The 20,149-nt window shown below is 37.8% G+C and overlaps 1 protein-coding gene across 2 annotated transcripts in view; it reads right to left on the reverse strand.

Moving 5' to 3' along the window:
• The window catches only part of TAFA3 (TAFA chemokine like family member 3), a 320,332-nt gene that overhangs the window by 65,536 nt on the left and 234,647 nt on the right, over nucleotides 1-20,149 (reverse strand). The window lies entirely within an intron of this gene.

Raw genomic sequence — 20,149 nt, forward strand, 5'->3', positions numbered from 1 at the left:
TGTTCACTCCACACACCTACTTGTTGGCCTTAATTGGCAGTCTCCGTAAGGAGAACTCTTACTTCCCGACCCTAGTCACAAGGCTCTCACCCAGCCAAACCAGTTCCCTACACTGTACTGAAGAGACCCAAACAGGTTGAAACAGTGCTGTCTACAGTTGGGAGCCTGTTGCTCCTGAAATAGATATACTGGTTTGGCTTAATCCCACTTCATGTAATAAGACCTCTTGTAGGTCAGGCTTGATGTCAAGGGAGATCCCTTACAAGGTAGCTAAAAGAGGTGTGGTTTTCCTTTTCCCATCCTTTAAAACTTTACATATTTTCCCCCACTCTTCTCAATGACAGATGATCACAGCCACGTGACCACAAAGGGCTGGCTATATTATAAATGCAGTCATGTGACCTGCATTATCAAACCTATGGGAGTAAGGAATATGTATGAGCGCTGTGTTTCACATGGTGGCTTTCTGTGCCATCCCTAACCTATCCTCTTGAATCATATGCTTTGACATGAATGTAAAGGAGCTGGGGGCAGTGATGCAAGTGGGACTTGAGGCAGAAAACTAAATGAGCAGAAAGATAAGGCTGCACAAAATGGGGCTTACTTACTAAGGGTCTTGCTGCACTTTCATCTGACTTTTCACTGTTTTCGGGATTTGGACGGCTTGGACAGGTATTTAACAGGTGTCTGCGCTAGGGTTGTGTCACATGCGATTGGATTTTGGCGCAGCTGCGCTGTATTCCATGCAACACAAATTGGGGTGTGTGCCTTTGGATGATCCGACTGATTCGGACGCAGGATTTAACTTTCAAATTGTAACAAGAAGTTGGGAACAAGAAGCTGAGCACCGGCGGACCAGAGCAGGGAAGTGGCACATGCAGGATATCGGACACGCGATCTTAGCGAATCGTGGCACAGTGCATTATCATCTCACAATACACTTTCGGTGAACTCCGCAGACTGGGTAAGTAAATGTGCCCCAATGTGTCCTTCAGCAAGAGAAAGGGAGGTTGTTTAAAGTCCCAGGATAACCCCTTTACATGTAATGAGGTAAAATTTTATATTTTTATTAGGACTTTGCCATTATTGCATTGCTAAAAAGTTGGCAGACGAACTGAAGCACGGACGTGTAACTAATCTTTCAATTTGTAAGACTAATTATTTGCATTTAGGCCACTTCCATAATATGTAGCTCAGATCTCAGACAGGTCTTTAATGTAATGTGCGCTGAGGACACTCCCTTCTGTTTAAATTAAACTCATGTCCTTTCTTGTAGAATCCTTTCTCTATAATATAGATTAATGGGATGATATGTATCACCGAATTAAAGAGAATTTGACACTCGGTTTTACCTCCACAAAATGCTACAATTGTTGGATGGAAAAAAAGATTCCAGTAGCAAATAATTTTTATCATGTTATACTTAGTACATGGTCCTATTCATCTTTTATAAAGTAATTTTGTATCATTTTCTCACTTATTATAAGTACTTAATCTAAGCAGATGGTTCTGTTCAGATTATAATTAGCTTTTTTCTCATTTATTGAAAGCTAAAAGGAGAAAGTGAAGATACAATACCTTATTGAAATGTGTATGTAATATATTAAATAAGCAATAGATCGGATACAGTGATGTGGATGGAGAGTTTGAAGGTGACATTAACTGCAATTACAATATTTTATCATGTGTGTGTATCTTTCTCTTTAATAACAGATTTTTACATTATTCAATTTTTTACATGGAACATTTCTATATTTTGATTTATGCCTAGAATTAATGATGCAGATCTTTTAATGGAGTGGTTTACCATCTGGTCAGATGTCTTAGCTAGTCAGATCAGAGTGAGAATGAATGTAAAATTAAAATCAACAACGGTGCTGCAAGCTCAACGGAACAATCACTTCATTTTATCTGAGTGAGCAATTTTTAACATTTCCGATCAGGTAACACCTCTACTGCCAGAAGGACTGGAATCAAATTAATACTAAGCTGCTTTCACTATGCACACTGCATAGTGTAGTGACAACACCCAAGGAGACAAGTCTCTCTGCATTTACTTAGATTGCATTAAGAACTTAGTTTCACCTTTTGTAGCAAATATATAACAAGAATCTAGACAGTGATTTTACTTAAGAAACATTATATGTACAATCAATGTAAATACATAAGGAACATACATTTTATTTTAAAATTTTGCTAGACATGGACATGATTGGACTTACTGTTCCTTTGATTATTTTCACTCTTCTTTTATTGTATGTTTTTCTAAGTATTATATTTTGATCTAAGGAAGGAGTTGGATGGTGTTACTGGGATAATACAAGACTATAGTTCATTAAAGGGATTTGTCAGACCCTTCTGAATTTGATCAGGTTTCAGGCTTCTGTTCTTCAACACCACACCCAGGGCTGTTTCTCATTGAAAGCAGTTTCTTATTGAAAGCAGTCTTTCAGGATGAGTTCATTGGTGAAAGATGTTTTGTTATTTAGTTTAGTTTGTGTCCTGCTCTGGTCTGGGTGATGGATGGTCACCCAAGTGAGCTGCTGAGGATTGTGTCCCTTTCACCCTTATACATCAGCCCAGTTTCTTCACAGATTGCTGGTTAATTTCAGTCCTCTGAAACCTGTTGTCCATTTCCCTTGCCATTACTTTTGCTATTCTGTGTATCCGACCTACATTTACTCAACATTCTCTTGCCTCTCAAATTTGTACTGTGTCGCCATCTCAGATTTGACCCAATTCTGCCTGACTTTGCTTGTCTATCTTCTCTGTTGTTTGTCCCCTCTGTGTTTTGTAATCTTTTCTGTACACCCATTCAGTGTAGAGATTGTTAATCAGAAGTCCCTGACCATTAGGGTTTGCAAGGTAGGTGTCAGGGGTTGTGGGGAATTTAGGGCCTGCACCCCATTCTCTATCTTTAACAGATTAATCAGCATAATACAATAACTGTATGGAAAACATAAAGGTTATTGTGTATCCGATGCTGGCCTGGCTTAGAACTTGGCTGAAAGCTTCTTCTTTTCTTTTAGAGGGAGCTGTAAGTTATATTTCCATCTAGGACCCATGAAGTCCACTGGGGATGCTGCCCAAAAGATGGACATTTTTACTTCTCTCTTCTGCGTGTGGATCATCTGGAATGGCTTTAGATGTTTCGAAAATGTCCTTGGTTGATTAATTTTTCTCTACCATAAGGTTGTATGAGGAACCTGACATGCTATGCTGAAGGTCAGTTAATAGCATCCCGTGAAGACAGCTGACCAGTGGAGGGATATTGTCAGGTTGGAGTGACCATGCGTTTAGGTATAAGTTCAGGCTGGGATTGTAGGATGTTTTGAAAGTTCAATTAGTGGGTCATCCAGAGCCTTGAACATTGGAGGTGGCCATGTCCATGGTGGTCAGGTTAGACAGATGGTTAAGAGAATGTACCTGTTTGTTCTCCTCTGTTTTCTTCCACTGTTGCTCCTACTCCACCCAAAGAGACACTGGTGCATGCTGAAGAACTAATGCATGTAGCAGCTATGTCACCCCCTGAATGCAAGAACCATTGTATTAAGAATGCTCTCTGTTTTTAATATGGTAAACATGGTCATCTAATAAGGTTCTGTCCCATTAAACAACCACCACAAAACTCCAACACCTAAGTGACATTTAGGTCGGTCTCTTGGGAGCATAGGTATTTAATAAACCCATTTTGAAAACATTGTTACCTGTAACCCTCTCTGATCCTGGACAAACTGTGTCTGACAAGGCCTTTAAGATTCAGGGGCTGCCAATTTTGTCAATTGGAATTTTTATTGGTTTTCACTGGGGTTAATGCATCACCTGGAGAAATTTTAATTGTTCAATTTTGCACTCCGGAAATCTCTATGACCATCGGTGCAGAGGTGCTCTATGTACAGAAATTCTGTTAGTTATGAAACAACTGTCTGTTGATGTAGTTCTTGGGTTACTATAGCCTTCAGCCCATGATCCAGTTTTTGACTGGGGACCAGAGGAATTAATTAAGTTGGGGACTCAATCTACTTCATATTGATTGCCTATTAGACTTGCTGTCGCTGAGATTGGGGAGACTGGGTTTCCAGATTATATCGCTGATTTTCACAATCTTTCCTGTAAAGAGGCTTCTGAGGTTCTATCTCCTCATAGCCTATATTTTGTTGCATTTGTGCTATTAACCTAGCTCCTGGAGGTAATTTTTGTGAATTTTCAATCTCTCAGCCCCTGAAAGGGAAGGCATGTGAGATTACATTCATGATGGCTTTAAGAAAAGAAACATTAGACCATTTTCTCCCCTGAGGGCAGGATTCTTTTTTGTAGGGAAAAAGGGTTGCATCCTTGCATTGATTATAGGGAATTTTATAAAAATCAGTATCCTTTAAGTCTCATTCTTGATCTAATAAATCAAATCTTGGGGTCTCAGTGGTTCTCTAAATTGGACTTTAGGGAGCTTAGAACCTGATCAGAATTAGATCAGAATAGAAAACAGCTTTTAACATCATCCAATGTTTTGACTTTGGTGCAAACTCCAACCTTAAAGCGTGTCTATGAAAATGACAGAAAGAGCCAAGTGTGTTATTCAGACATCCATAACAAATAACTGGGATTTCATAGGACAAATTGTTTGTTGCTTGTTTTCTCTTCTACTCCCTTTGCATGATCTCTGAGCCAATTTTTCACCACTGACAGAGAAGGCTTCTATTGTTTTTTTTGGGGTCAGACAGTAGGTGTTCTCCTTACGGAGCGATTGCCAATTAAGGCCACCTTAAAGGCATGTGGAGATTTAAAGCCATAGATGCTCCCCTAGGATATTCTGGGAAGTTTGCAAATAAGTTTTCCAATGTGTTAAGTGGAAAACAATGCCTCCTTTTGCTACCTTGAAAAGCAGCCCCCTTAACATCAAGTAAGACCTACAAGAAATCTAAAAACATGATATGGGATTAAGCCAAACCAGTATATCTATTCCATAAGGAACAGACTCCCAACTGTAGACAGCACATTTTCAACCTGGTTGGGTCTCCTCAGTACAGTGTAGGGATCTGGTTTGACTGTGAGTTTAGAAGATCCAGAACTTGCCCCAGTCTTTCCGAGGACCATTTAGTAAGTGCATGAACTTCTTCTATGGCACAAATGACCTTGACTGAGACAGAACCTTGTCCACTGCTAATCTTTCTACAATTGATACATCTCTATAATCAACTTGAATATTGTAAAATTTGATTTTATTCCTTTTCCCAAGAAATAGATTTGACATAACATGAAGACTTTTCAGAGAAATGCCACAACACAACATCTGTCAGGCTAGACACAAGTTATTGCTTTGCTAATACAGTCTATCCTCACTGGTAAGCTATCCCTCTGACTTCACTATAAAGATATATAGGAAGCTGATGTGTTCTCTTGTAGTTTACACATTACTCTTGTCAAAATGTTGAAATTATGCTTAAATTTGACAAATCTAGTAAAACGATGTAGGTTATAAAGTCCGATAAACACATATGCCCTTTTACAGTGTCGTTAAATGACTCAATATTTAAAATTCACAAATCTATATGCTCTACGGGTTTATAGGAAAATCTTTATCCGACTTCTCCAAGATTGTGCTGATTATTTAAATGAATATGCCAGCTCTCAGAGGATTGATAAAATATGAGACACATTTAAAAGCATTTGTGGGTAGTAATTTTAATGGGATCAGTAACAGAGTTTTCCAAACTTATGAGAAGTCATAGAAGCATAAAATGATTGCACAGCCTCTGTCGAGAGGGAGAACATTATTTTAAAGGAAAATTGAAATGTACAAAATTACATTTAATCAACAATTAGTGGTGACTGGTGCCAAGTAAATCATTACATATATACAAATAGGTATATATTACCTTTTAAAGAGTCACCGGATTTTATTCAATGAAACTATGAGCCTTCTCAGGAGGGGTATGAAATGTCCTTTTATAAATATTACATGCTTACCATCAAAAATCACTTCCATGTGAAAAGGAATGGTCATGTTTTGCTTGAGTGAAGTTACTTTTTGTAACATTTATGGCAGTGTCATCCTCAGTCCGTGGTGTGTAACCAAGAGTTTCTGATTTTATCTTGATACTTGCACTTAGTTTGTGTGAACTTGGGATTAGGTTGCTGGCTGATTAGGATTTTCTTACACCACACCCTTCTCCTCTTGTAGCCTACTATGATCCAGCAACTGTTAACAGTTGTGACTGACAGAACCCTGCTCCAATCATTACTATGACAGATACTCTGATACTCTCATATAACATAAAGTATTTGGATCACTCTCAGTTCAGTGTGTGTTATAGTTTATTTTGACTTGCTCCATGCCTTGATAAAGACTGTTGTGAATTCCTAGTATTTTGATCTGGGCTTCTGATCAGTTTATTGTTCCATTTCTGTGATTTGTTACTTTGTTGCTCTCTCTGTTGTGACCTAGCATGTCAACTTATCTTTACTGTATTGTTAATCCTGTGTTTGCAATTTGAAGTGTAGGTAAGGACCACCTTCTAATTGCCCTGTACCATTAACGGTATGAGAGGAAAGTTGGTAAGGCCGTTTGTGGCGCTTGAGTTTAGGGCTTACTGTCCTTTTTGTGTTCCTGTACAAATATAAAGTAGCTAGAAACATATTAAATATGAAAGACAAAAATCTCATCTCTTAGATACCATCAGAATTGTTTTCCGTGAGCTACAGATATAGAAGTATAGGCCAAGTTGGAAATTCGAGTTGGAAATATCTCTCTTTATAGATTGAAGATCCAAAAGCCTGCTGTTAGATTCTTTTCTTTAATATTACACAAAAGCATGTTTATAGGTATTATAGAGCTGAAGATATGGGCGTTTAAAGTCACATTTCAGTCTCTAAACTTGTCATTTCTGACTCATGTCTTATCTGCTTATTTTCACATGACTTTGGAGTTGATTTTGTTATAGGCAAATAGATGAGATTTTACATAAAAGAGGAAATGATAGAAACAAAATGTAATATCCTTCCAGAGAAAGCTTGTAGTTTAATGGTTTGATATCTGGTGACAGTGTCCCTTTAAGGCTAATAACACACAGTGGGACATTATTCTTAAACCGCTTTAGAGAGAATTCTGTACATATTCTGTCCTCAAAAATGTCTTAAATGTCTGTCACCACATTAATCAATGGTTTTAGACACTTAAAGGACAAGTACATCAAAAGGGGCATGGAGGCAGAAGAGGGTAATAGGTAACAGGACTCTGCCAAACAAGAGCCACAAGTCTGGACTTATAGCAATGTGATTTCTATCTCACTTGTCATGCCATGTCCTGTCCTCAAATGAGCCTGGTGGTAGAGGACAGACAATTGACAGCCTTCCTGAAGCAACTAATCTTTTATGGTGCAGGACCTTTTTACTTATTTTATACATTTTATTTTTTACAGACACATGAGCAATTAAACTTTCAACCCACTAAAGACTGATAAACAATGTACACCAATAAATAAATGAAATATTTACTATTTATAAATAATCTGAAATAATCTTTCATATTCTTCAGAAATGTTTTATTTCTCCAGAAAAGTCTACAGAGAAGATTAGTTGGTAGTTTCCTGTTGTGTTTCTCAAATTAGATCTGTGTGGGGCCGCACCCACTATAAGGCTAGGTGAGAATCTCGACTCACTTCATACTGTTTGACAACTGCAGGTGGGCATAAAGTTGTTACAGTTGCCGACTGCCCCTGCAGTGAATCAAAAGAGTGTAGTAACTGGTACAATGGCTTCAAAGCACAAACCCTAGCACTGACGCATTAAGATGTTCTAAAGTATGGTTCCATAACTACCAGTAGAGAGTAGTGGAGAATTATTTTAGGTCACTTATGGTCATTTGCCGCAGAATGCTCCAAAATACATCTCAGCTTTCATATACAGCTGAATCAGGTGCATTATATTTTACTGCCTGTCTAAGGAAAAATCCACATAAGCCATTTAGAGAATACAGATTTGAAAAAGAGGTTCCGCTGCTCATGACCCTCCTCCATCTGTTCTAAGTGGACCTTGTTCTAGGAGACCCATCATCTATGTTTTACAAGGATATCCCTTTATTTCCTTAGTTTGTAAGCAATACAACATTTAAAGGAAATGCACTTTGGTTTTGATTCTGTATTTAGTTCTTTATTAACTGGAAGTAATAAGTGAAAGACTGAGTAGCTGATGTTAGAAAACAGATTAATCAAATATTACTTTGACTAGCAGGCTATGTCCACCTTTCCTGCAGGCATTCTGTTGTTCTGGTTCAATTTAAGAACAGAACAGCAAGAAGCCTCCCTAAATTGTAAGAATGGGTATTTACAGTGCCCAGAAAATACCACTATGTGTAGGAGTAAGAGTGCATTCACACGACTGTATGAGGGATGTATATCCTGCCACAAATTTGCGGCTGGATATATCTTCCCCACAGGCGGCTATGGCGCCCGGGCTCAGTACGGTAGAGCACAAGTGCTCACCATGCAGTACCCTCGCCATGAAAATTACAGGGTACGCTCAATCTTTGTCAGTAAGAACGGCCTTGCTGCATGATTTTCTATGGAGAGGTGAAGAGTAAGCAGCACTCACCTCTCCTCTTGTCCAGCGAGTCTAACATATGCCGGGCATGTGCATGCACCTTTAGAAGGACAACATAGATTCTATTATGATTTTCTTCCACAGAAGCATATTACACACTTCCATGGCTATTAGAGTTTACCCTGGTGATTCCAGCTCAAGTACATCTGGGTGTGCTGTGTGACTACCTGTACCACTGCTATGCTCCCATTTGTTCTACCAGCTTGGGCTAACAATTTATTCCCACCAGTATGTATGACCTATGCTCATATTTTTACCATCATTGTTTTTAATTACACCATATTATTTTGTATGTGAAATTCAATGTGTTTTCCAATTTGTCATGTTGTCAAAACATCTTTGCTAATCCAGTGTCATAGTCCTATAAAACTATATGTAACATCTGTGTCTGTGGCATCCTCCATCTGTAAAATACAGCTGAGGATGTGCTGATATGTGTCATTTTGCTTTATTCTGTCTTTGCAAGTTTGAACACCGGTGTATTCCTAGCATTGAATTTCACCAGACCCATCTATCTCCTGTGGACAGAATATCTTCCACTCTCATTGCTGTCCATTTGTTAGTATTGTATTGTCTTGTCTTTGTCTCTGTTTTTGCACTTTATCACAGGAAGGGAACATTGACCAGTTGTCTACTACCGCTTATGGTAGGTAAGGCAATTAGGCCGGGATAGGGCAGGGAAGGGGTTGAGTCTCAGGGCCCGCTGTCTGTGTTTATTTCGGCAGACTGTTCACTGAACCTGCACAACAGAAGTGTTGTTATTATTTTATAGAAATACAATGAAATTCGTGTTTTGTTATAAATTAATTTATCTACTAGACACTCTTAAATAGCATCTCTGATGCAAATGTGAACATAACATTAACTGGCTAAATTCACAGATGCAGCGTTTTCAATGCCTTTTGCTGTATTAAGTGTCAATTTGCGATTTGTGCAACAAAGCACAGTTCGCAAGAAAAAAAGAGACAAGCTAATACATATTTCCTACATGTACACTAATGGGATCCTCCATTTACATATATTTAGCTAATGAAGTAAACGGGTATGGTGGTATTTATGTAATTAAATTAAGTAAATGTTATTTCTATGAAGATCTATGCATGGCAGCACCCGTTTGTGGGTTTGTGTGTGCAATGTACATTTTTCTGGTAAAATTATTAGGTTACACAATAGGAAGATCCAGTTAATATTATCTTCAAATATTTTCAGAAAATGAACCCACAATACTTGCAGTCAGCTTACCAGCAGAGCAATGTATGTCAATTATCAGGCTATTCATAGGTATTTGCTCATGGATGAGGTCATGGTTCAAATTGTTTCCATCAAATAAGACGCATTAAATCAATACAGTTTTCTGATGCCATTGCAATAGATAGCATAAGTCATAAACTGCCAATTAAAGAACCACACAATGCAAAGAATAATTTTAGAACAATCATAAAACAGGGAACGCTGAAAAGGTATGATGATAGCTTGATAAAGAGGTTTTTCTCCTGACTCTGCTTTTAGGCAGGTTCTGTAGTAGACCCATTTTTAATTATGATGAAGAAAGCCGGATCTACTGTATCCCCCCCCAAAAAAGCACTATGTGTCTATACAGAGTGGTGGGCAATATGGAGAGGAGACAAATCTTACATCCCCTCTTTACTTGGAGATACTCTTCTCTGGTCTTCAAACCAGGTTACTTTTTCAGTTGCAATGTGGACTTCCAATTTTGTTAACTTTTCTTCTATTGTAGCCTATTCATCGGCCTGATATTGTATGTGTCCCACTTATGACTCCAAAGCTAAGATCATTTTATGTAAGTTGTGTGGTAGGAGTTCCAAGTTTCAGACTTATATTTTCAGCATATCTCAAAGATACTGAATGAATCAGATTGAATTTTGGGATATATGTATCCTAGACATGTTACACTCTTTGTCATGCTTCTCAAACTGTTCCTAGATAACAGTTATCTTGCTGAAGGAATTTACTAACATTATGGATGGGCATTGCCACTAAGGAGTACACTTATTCAGTAAACATATTAAGGAAGGTGGTACATGTTAAATGAACATGCAGATGGATGCCACAGCTATGGCAGAAAAATCAACTTGCCCTTTCTACCCCACACACTTAATATCCTTAGTGAATCCTAAGTGAATAAAACATTTTAACCCCTACGGGACACAGCATCTTTTGGCCTAAAGGACGCAGCCCCATTTTTCAAATCTGGCCTGTGTCACTATAAGTGGTTATAGCGTGGGAACGCTGTGAGATATCCAGGGGATTTTGAGATTGTTTTCTCGTGACACATTGTACTTCAAATTAGTTTAAAAATTTGGATGAAATCTTTTGCGTTTAGTTATGAAAAAAAACAAAATTTGGCAAAAATTTTGAAAAATTCTTTATTTTCAACGTTCTAAATTCTCTACTTTTGATTCAGAAAGTCATAGCACCCAAATAAATTCATAACTTACATTTCCCAAATGTCTGCTTTATGTTGGCATGGTTTTTTAAGATTCCACATATTTTACTAGAATGTTATGAGGCTCAGAATTTGGGTGCCATTTTTCACATTTTTTGTAAAATCACCAAAACCCGCATTTAGATGGACCTGCTCAACTTCTAATTGACACTGAGAGGCCTAAATAATAGCGAGACTCGTAAATTACCCCATTGTGGAAACTACACCCCTCAACATATGAAAAACCACTTTTAAGAAGTTTGTTAACCCTTTACGTGTTTTATAGGGGTTAAAACAAAATGGAGGTGGAGTCTGCAAATTGTAATATTTTTTCACAATACACTCATTTTGGGTGGAAAATTTTACATTTCTAATGGATAAAATGAAAAAAGGCTCCACAAAGTTTGATACGCAATTTCTCCCGAGTACACAGATACCCTACATGTGGTGGTAACCTGCTGTATGGGCGCACGGCCGGGCATAGAAGGGAAGGAGGCGCCATTCAAATCAGATTTGCTATGTCACATTGTACAGGCTATAATTTTTTTCTTTTTTTTATTGTGCACCTATAGGGGCTTATTTCTTTTGCCACATGAGATGCACTTTTCTAATACATAATTTTGGGGCATCTATAGCTAATTGGTGAGATTTAATTAACTCTTTGTTGGTGGAGGAAATGAAAATCATCAATTTTTAGGAAAATTTTTATGTGTTTTTTTTTTTGGCCGTTAACCATACCATGAAAATAGTATATTATTTTTATTCTTTGGGTCGCCACGTTTATGAAAATACTTCATTTATATATATTTTTTTATTTTTTCCCATTTTTACTGTATAAAAAGTAATTTGGCAAAATTGTTGTTAATTTTAGCATCACCGTCTTTCATATGCATAACTTTTTTATTTTTCACCTCAAAAATCTGTTTAAGGGCTTATTTTTTGCAAGAATGATAGCTCTTTTTAGTGGTCTTATTTTAGATTGCGTAACTTTTTAAAATCACTTTTTTAGAGCATTTTTAAAGGGCATTAATAAAAAATCATCTTTAGCAGAGAGAGTTTTTTTAGGTTGTTTTTTACGGGGTTCACTTTGCGGATCTAATAACGATTCTGTTTTATTATACAGATTGTTACGGACGCAGGGATACCAAATATGTGGGGGTTTTGTGTATTTTATTCAATTGTACTGAATAAAAACTAATTTGGAGAAAATCTTATTCATTTTAGCATCACCATCTTTTTATATGCATAACTTTTTTATTTTTTGGCAGATAAATCTTGTTAGGGGCTTATTTTTTGCGAGAACAGTTGTTCTTTTTAGTGGGCTTATTTTGGAGTGCATAACATTTTTTAAATCACTTTTTAGAGCATTTTTTATAGGGTATTAATTAAAAATTATCTTTTTTCGGAATGTTTTTTGCGTTTTTTTCCTCCGGCGTTTACCGTGCGGGTCCAGTAACGATTCTGTTTTATTATGCAGATTGTTACGGACGCGGCAATACCAAATATGCGGGGTTTTTTTGTGTTTTTATGTTTTTTATACTTTATTAAGTTTTTTTATGGGAAAGTGACATTTTAGGGGCTTATATTTTTATGTATTAATTTTTTATTTATTATAATGTGTAGTGTTAACTGTTTTTGCATATTTTTACTTATACATACTTGAACTTAAACCAGTGATGCTCTGATCACTGGTTTAAGTTCAATACACTGCTCTACAATACTATTTTATTGTAGAGCAGTGTAAACTGTCTGAGCAAGCTTGCGCATGCTCAGACAGTTTACAGCCAGACCCGGAAGGGGTCTGGCTGCCATGGAGACCGGGCAGCTCCGGGGCACATGCCAGTCCTCGGAGCTGCCCGGAAGAGGATCGGATCCCCCGGTAAGCGGCACGGGGGATCCGATCCACAGCGCTAACACCGTTACACGCCGCGGTCATGTTTGACCGCGGCGTGTAAGGGGTTAACACCCGCGATCGGAGCCGGCTCCGATCGCGGGTGTTAGCGCAGGCTGTCAGCTGTACTAGACAGCTGACAGCCGCTGCTTCTGGTACCGGCTCCGTTCGTGAGCCGGTGCCAGAAGCAGGACGTTATAGAACGTCCCCGTGCGCTAAGCATCTAGCCCCGGGGACGTACTATAACGTCCAGGTGCGCCTAGGGGTTAATGTGTATAAGTAAATAACTATATGTGTATGTAAAGTATATACGTTTGTGTATATATCAGTGTATAAATGTGTGTGATTGTAACTTGCATGTGTAAGTAAACAATTATGTATATTTTTATGTGACCGACTCTCCTAGTTATGCCATAATTGTGTCACTAATTCACTAGTTGTCCATCCTTGAACCACATTTGTTAGGTACTAGCATAACAAAAACACCTCTAAAATGGAGAAGCCTTTTTAACCCCTTAAAGAGATATTTCCGCGAAGACAAAAATCTTAAATAACAAAATAACACATTCTCTAATTCACTGTTATTAACAAAAATACAGCATTTCACAGATATAATTCCAACCTGTCTCTACCAGTCCTGGTGTATACAATTCTGGTGCCCTGGGATCCGACTGTAAATCTTCAGATTTTTATGGCCAGACAGGACATATTCTTCTCATGAAGTGTTTCTGCTGTCCGCTTTATGCAGTGTGACCCCTTCCCCTCCATTACAACATCAGCTCACACACAGACACTCACAGACACTTCCTGCCAGCTAAAACAGTAAAATTGTAAAGTAGGGGGGTTAAAAATTATCTTTAACTTTTTAGAGAAGTTTTTTTTGGGATTATTTTTGTTTTTAATGAGATTTGAAATATAAAATATTAGAAATCCCCCTATATGTCACCCAAATTTCAAAAGTGCACCTCTCAAACTATTAAAAACAGCCTTTAGGAAGATTGTTGAGCCTTTGAGAGCTGCAAAGTAAGTAAAACAAAATGGAGGTGAAATGTAGTCTGATATAATTTACTCAGTAATGAGTTCATTTAGCCCTAAAATGTATACATTCACAAAAGTTAAAAAGAAAAAACTATCTTTAAATCTGTAATGCAATTTCTTCCAATTACTGGGACATTGCACATATGGACATTATTTGTTGCATGGGCAAACAGTAAGGCCCAGAAGGGGTAGAGGGCCATGCAGCAGCCAGCTTTCACCTTCAGGATATAAGACTTTTTAATTTCATTAAAGAGTAACTGCTAAGGTTTTTTTCACAAATCAATAGCTCTTGGGATGTAAAACAACACTGCCTATTATCTTTGTTACCTATAAGCAGCAGTTTCTTTGCTGTCCCCCTCAGATTACCTCAGTGCTGTAATGGCTGCTTCCTCTCTATGTGCTGATAAGCCCTATGAATCCATACTTTATTTTCACTTTGTTTCTCAGACGGTTTCATGGCAGGAGAGGTGCTGCTGCTCCCTGGTCCCAGGGGAGGAGGCCATGTGACGGTAAATGTAGCAGAGTTGGAAGTGTAATGAACAGTGAATCCAGATGTCTCCTGCACAGAATAGTGAGATACACGATCTCCCCTGTTCCCTATCAGTTCCTACCCCTGTCAGCTCTGTGCAGATAAGCTATTATGCCTTAGTGCTCACACAGCACAGGCTACAGACATGTTACTGCTGTGCTAATGATTTCTACCACTTATTACAAGTTCTCTGCACCTCCATGTGACAGAAGCTGGCAGGCTGGTCACTTTATACATCCTGTATGTGCACTGTGCAGTGTTCACTGGATTTACTTGTGAGAAACTAAATGGAATTACTGCTTAATTACTTTAAGAGAGAACACAAGGCATCATGGGATCTGTGGGCAAGCTAGCTAGCTTCAGGCTAAGGGCATAGACTGAAAGACATTAGTCTCCGCCCACTTCACCTCTGGTAAGAGATTTTTGTGAAACACTTGCAGAACAGAAAATTCCATAACTGGAAATAAAAGGGTGAGCAGCACAATATGGGCATTGTTCTGATTGTTTTCAAAGGATGTATCACATATAATCATTTAGTATAATGACTATAGCTTTACAATTACGCATTAATTTTTTTTGTAAGATGGGATGAGGTTAATTTTTCAGTGGTACGATGTGGGAAAAAAGCTACTGTTTTTAAATTGCCAACGTCCAAGTGGCATAACACCTTTTCGTATATGGAGCAGAACGTGTTGTACATTTTCCAGAACTTGAGGACTAAAGGCACTAGCAGGATTAGCGTGTTGTACTTGACCCAATACCATTTAGGGACAGATATGTTACTTTGATCCCTTTTTTATGCATTGTGGAAAAAGATCCGTACAAAGTAATGTTTACAATGTTCATTTTGCGGCTTTTTTACATACGTGGCAACACCATACATGTAGGGTTTGTATGGTTATTTATACTTTTTTATGTTATACGTCAATTTGTGGATGCTTTCCCCCTTAAAAACATTTAAATGAGTTAACAGCAGCGGTCAGAGCTTGCTTAGTGGTACATGGGGATGTCAACTGTAAGTTAAAGTTGACACCCAGTGTTTGCAGATGTCATTTAAGCTCTGGGGAAGAACTGAACTGGCATCTGATTGGCTAAGGGGTTTAAATAACATTAGCTACAGAAAACTACATCATGCCCTACTTTGTAAAGTGAGAATCCATATATTTCAATAATTTTAGGCAATGAGTGAATTGCTAATTTTCTAAAGATAATGGGATAGATGGCTGGACAATTGTAAAATGAAATAGTTGCTTATGCCAACCAGTCAGATTCTGCCTATTTTTGCAAAAAAAGAAATCTGCTTTGATATAGGGAATGGGTCCCTTCCTCTTGGAGAGGGAAGTACAACAAAACCTTATGGTTACAGCTGATATTAGCAGCAAAATCACTCATCCCATAAGATTGGTGATCCCCCATACCTCCATCGCCCTTACAATGGGTGAACAGAACATACCAGCTCTTCAGATTGGAGTAAGTTTGTGTGATGAGTAACTGTAACTATCCCAAATACCTAAAAACTTGGTCTCTTTGGCTAGAAACTATGAGCTCCCTCTACACAGGACCCAACCTCCACATATACTCAGCATTTTAGGTCCATCCCCTCCCCCCCCCCCCCTTTCCCTCTTTCCTCGGTTTTGGCCATCAACACTTGCAGGTTTTAAACTCTGGGTTCTTTTAAGAATCCCCTTTGAGGTTCCATTATGTAGCTTCTATGCAAGGTGATACTCTACTGGTACAACTAGGACTCCATGTCTGATATTATCTGTAGTTCTTATAATACAAGGTAACTACTGCTATGATTTTATTGGTGTCTGTATGTACCCAGACTACACCTGCAAGTTTCCATGTGTTTTTGTTCTGCTTGTACATTGAAAAAACTTAAAGAAAAAGAGAAAAGATATTGGGAATGAGAAAGCATTACAAAGGATGCTTATTAATCTCTTAAAGGTGTATTCCCATGAACACAATTTAAATGTATACATGATAACCAGATAACACATTCTCTTATCCACTGTTATGAACAAAAATACAGCATTTCGCAGATATAATTCCAACTTGTCTCTATCAGTCCAGGTGTATACAATTTCAGTTGCCCCTAGACACAACCCTGTAACTTCCGAACTACGGTCGGGGATGTCTTCCTGGATTTCTGTGTGGTGGCTGTGCAGCTGAGTTTCTTTCTCTCTGCTCCCTGCACTCTAGCCCCGCCCCCTGCAGTCCAGGACAGAACTCACAGACACTCACTTCCTGCCAGCAAACAGCACATCATGAGGTGAGAGAAGCTGCATGCTACAGGCAAACAGATATGTAGCAGAGCTGAGAGTGTGTAAAAGGCATCTCATGGATCTCATCATCTCTGATCTGTCTCATCTCTCTTTCTATGTGTCCAATACTAGTACAATGTTCAGAAAATAAATGAAAGTTTATATAAACTCTGTATATTCACTGTATGAAAATATCTGATTATTCACCTCTCTCAAAAACGTAATTCACTGAAATTGATGGAAAAAGAGAGTATAAGTAAAAATAAAAAATAACTTTTATTGGATATATATTAAAATGAGTAGAGAAGTGTGTAGTTAAGGTGTAGATCTTACACCCAACTAATTGGTGTTTTAATAAAAACTTTATTCGACCTCAGGTATCGCACAGTTTTGTGCAGGGGAACACTGACGTCGGAATGTGGACAACCAAAGTGGAGGTCTGTAGTTTATTCAGTGGGGAAATAGATCTCACTGTCTAGCGGGTGGAAGGCACGCATACACTGCATGCACATGCCACTATCCTAGGACTGACGCGTTTCCTAATCCAATTCATCAGGGATCTGATACATTGTGTCTAAGTTAAACACGCGTAGATATAAACACACATTCAAACAGCGTGTCCCCGCATTGATGTCAGCGGGGACACGCTCTGTACCCTGATAATCTAACCACATTTTCAGCTCACATAACTAGATGGATCATAATGTGTCTGCTTTGAGAGTCCAAAGCAGGGTCATGAATGTAAGTTTTCATAAGTTATATACCTTATGAACAACTTTCTTTTCAAATCCAAACTTTTACTTCTGTAATCTCAACTCCTTTCAACTCTACTTTAAGGAATGCTATTATAAAGATACATTTTTGATGTGTGTTCCATTTTGATGATTTTTTGAAATTCTAACAATAATACTTTTATGCTGCACTTTGCTCATGCACAGTGCATTACTGTGACCACAATATTCAACTTCTAAAAATCAATGTGATACAAAAAGGAAGGTTAATTGTCAGGGCAACCCCTGGATGATTTCTCTTGAATGGAACAAAAGGTTTTACGGTGAAAATGCATAACAGACTAAAGAAGAAGAAATAACAAAGACCCCTGAACTCCTTCTTGTCTGGGACTTTACTGACTTCAGTCAATTTGAAATTGGCTATTTTTCCAGTTGAGTTTGTATTTCAGACATATTTGAGACCAAGTTGTTAAATGCTCCTCTTGCATCTCCACCAACGGCAGATAATAACCTTTATTTACCTAAATATCAGCAAATTAAAGGCAAATCTATTCTGCAGTTTCCAATATGCTGTATGAAGCCGTCTCATATGACTTATACAATGTCATTTAGCTGAAACCTTCATTTTTTATCTACATGGTATTAAAATAATTGGTCATGTAATAAATGTGGGAGGAAATATACTGTAAATATGCAGAGCAACTAACTTATGGTATGTATTATGAAATGTGCAATTATATATGCCCATTGTCTGACAGGACGGGTAGATCCATCTGTTGTGGTGCGATGCACCGCACTGAAACTTTAGCAATGTTTTACTTAGCCTGATGGAGCATTATAAATACACTGCATGGAGGGCATTCAAGCCTCTGGTACAACTTCATAGTGACACTTATGACCATTGAGATATATTACATTAGGAAGTACAGATTATTTACAAATCAATAATACCGAAATATACTATATATTTGTCTTTATTGCTCCTGTTTTTTCTGATACAATACCCTTTGTAAGCTACAATAAATAAAATTATGCATTTTCATTCGCATATGTGTAATACACAAAAATTGTTACCCGTCATGGTAGTCAACTCTTTTACATTTCTCTTTAAATTCATACAATAAAATGTAAAAAATTATGAGAAAATGAAACATTGTTAGGAAGTGATTGAGTGGAAGGTCACATAACCCTAGAGACTTTAAAACCAATGCTGCCAAAAGAAGCAAACAGCTATATCCCAATGCATATCTAAAAAAAAAAAAAAACTCCCCAATTTTATTTTATAAAGAGGATCTGTCATCAGGTTTTCATCATTTAACCTAATGACAGATTCCCACAGAAGTCTCCATACTATCTCTACAGACTTGACAGCAGACATACAAGGGTTGTGTCCTATTCGGCTGAGTCACTGTGTAACTCAATGTCTTACTCAGCTTCTTTATTTCCCACTCTCTAAGGAATGGGGGAGAAGGAATGGGGGATCTGAGGGAAATGTTGGTTGACACGGCTAAAAACTATTCCTGGGGGTGGGGTGTATGAGGTAGCCAAGGGAGATGGTGACTGAGTCATGAAGTGATTTGGCTGAATAGAAAATGTCCCTTGTGACTCTGAGTCTTTTAGCAAGGTGCCAGCTGATTTTTTTTAAAAAGATTTTTATCTAAAAATAAAAAGCATGAGGCACAGCATGGAGACTTTAGTGGGAACCTGTCATTTGGTTTAATGGTGGAAACTTAATTTTAGGTTCCCTTTAAGTAGCTACTAAGGAGACATATCTAAGGAGATGACTTGTCTTTTTTTATTTTTATAATATAGCATGATCTGGAGTCTGGATTATTTTCTTTGCTCTAACGCCGTTCTGGTTCTCATATTAAGTGCACATGCCAGTAAAAAGCCAGCACAATAATCATTCACCCACAATTGAATTTCCTAAATACATATAATTTAATTCATAAACTTAATCTAACTATTTCTGTGCCAGAGCTTAATATATTTGAATTTGGGAAGCGTGGATAATAATATTTTGAGGTTTTGAGCTCCAAGGCAATAGTGTGTGTCTGTTTTGGAGGAAATGGAAATAAATGTTAAAACTTATTAGGAAAACTCATGCCGCTAGTCAAATTAAGAACAATGATTGCAGTATTACACAACTGATTAACCGTGACACATCAGTCGTTATTTATTTCATCTCACTTAATTGCACCTTGTCCTGGAGGACATCTTGTAAACCCACACGAAGAACACTAGACCGTCTCTCTTTGATGAATGTGTGTGTAAATCAAACACTGTGGAGTTACTAAATATCTTCTACATAAGATGAAAAACTGGCTTGAGACTGTAAAAGAACAAACACTGAGCATATTGCAATAGCTGCAAATGTAGAAAAATAGCAACTATAATACACACAAAAACCAAAAACGTGCACAATCATTCTCCAATTGACACTATATTAGGCACTGCTTATTTACAGATTTGTCCTTCCTTTCATTTCCTCTTGGTTGGACATGTCAAGATATGTTTGTGTAGGATGAATAGCTTTTCAAGACAATATTGTTTGCTGTACTAACAAAATGAAATGCTTTACGTGATCCATGATTTTAATGTGAAATATTTTGCTAGCATGTTGCAATGTTGTATTAGGTTGGTGTCAAACAC

Source organism: Engystomops pustulosus, chromosome 2, assembly GCF_040894005.1.
Source record: "Engystomops pustulosus chromosome 2, aEngPut4.maternal, whole genome shotgun sequence".
Taxonomy (NCBI): Eukaryota; Metazoa; Chordata; class Amphibia; order Anura; family Leptodactylidae; genus Engystomops; species Engystomops pustulosus.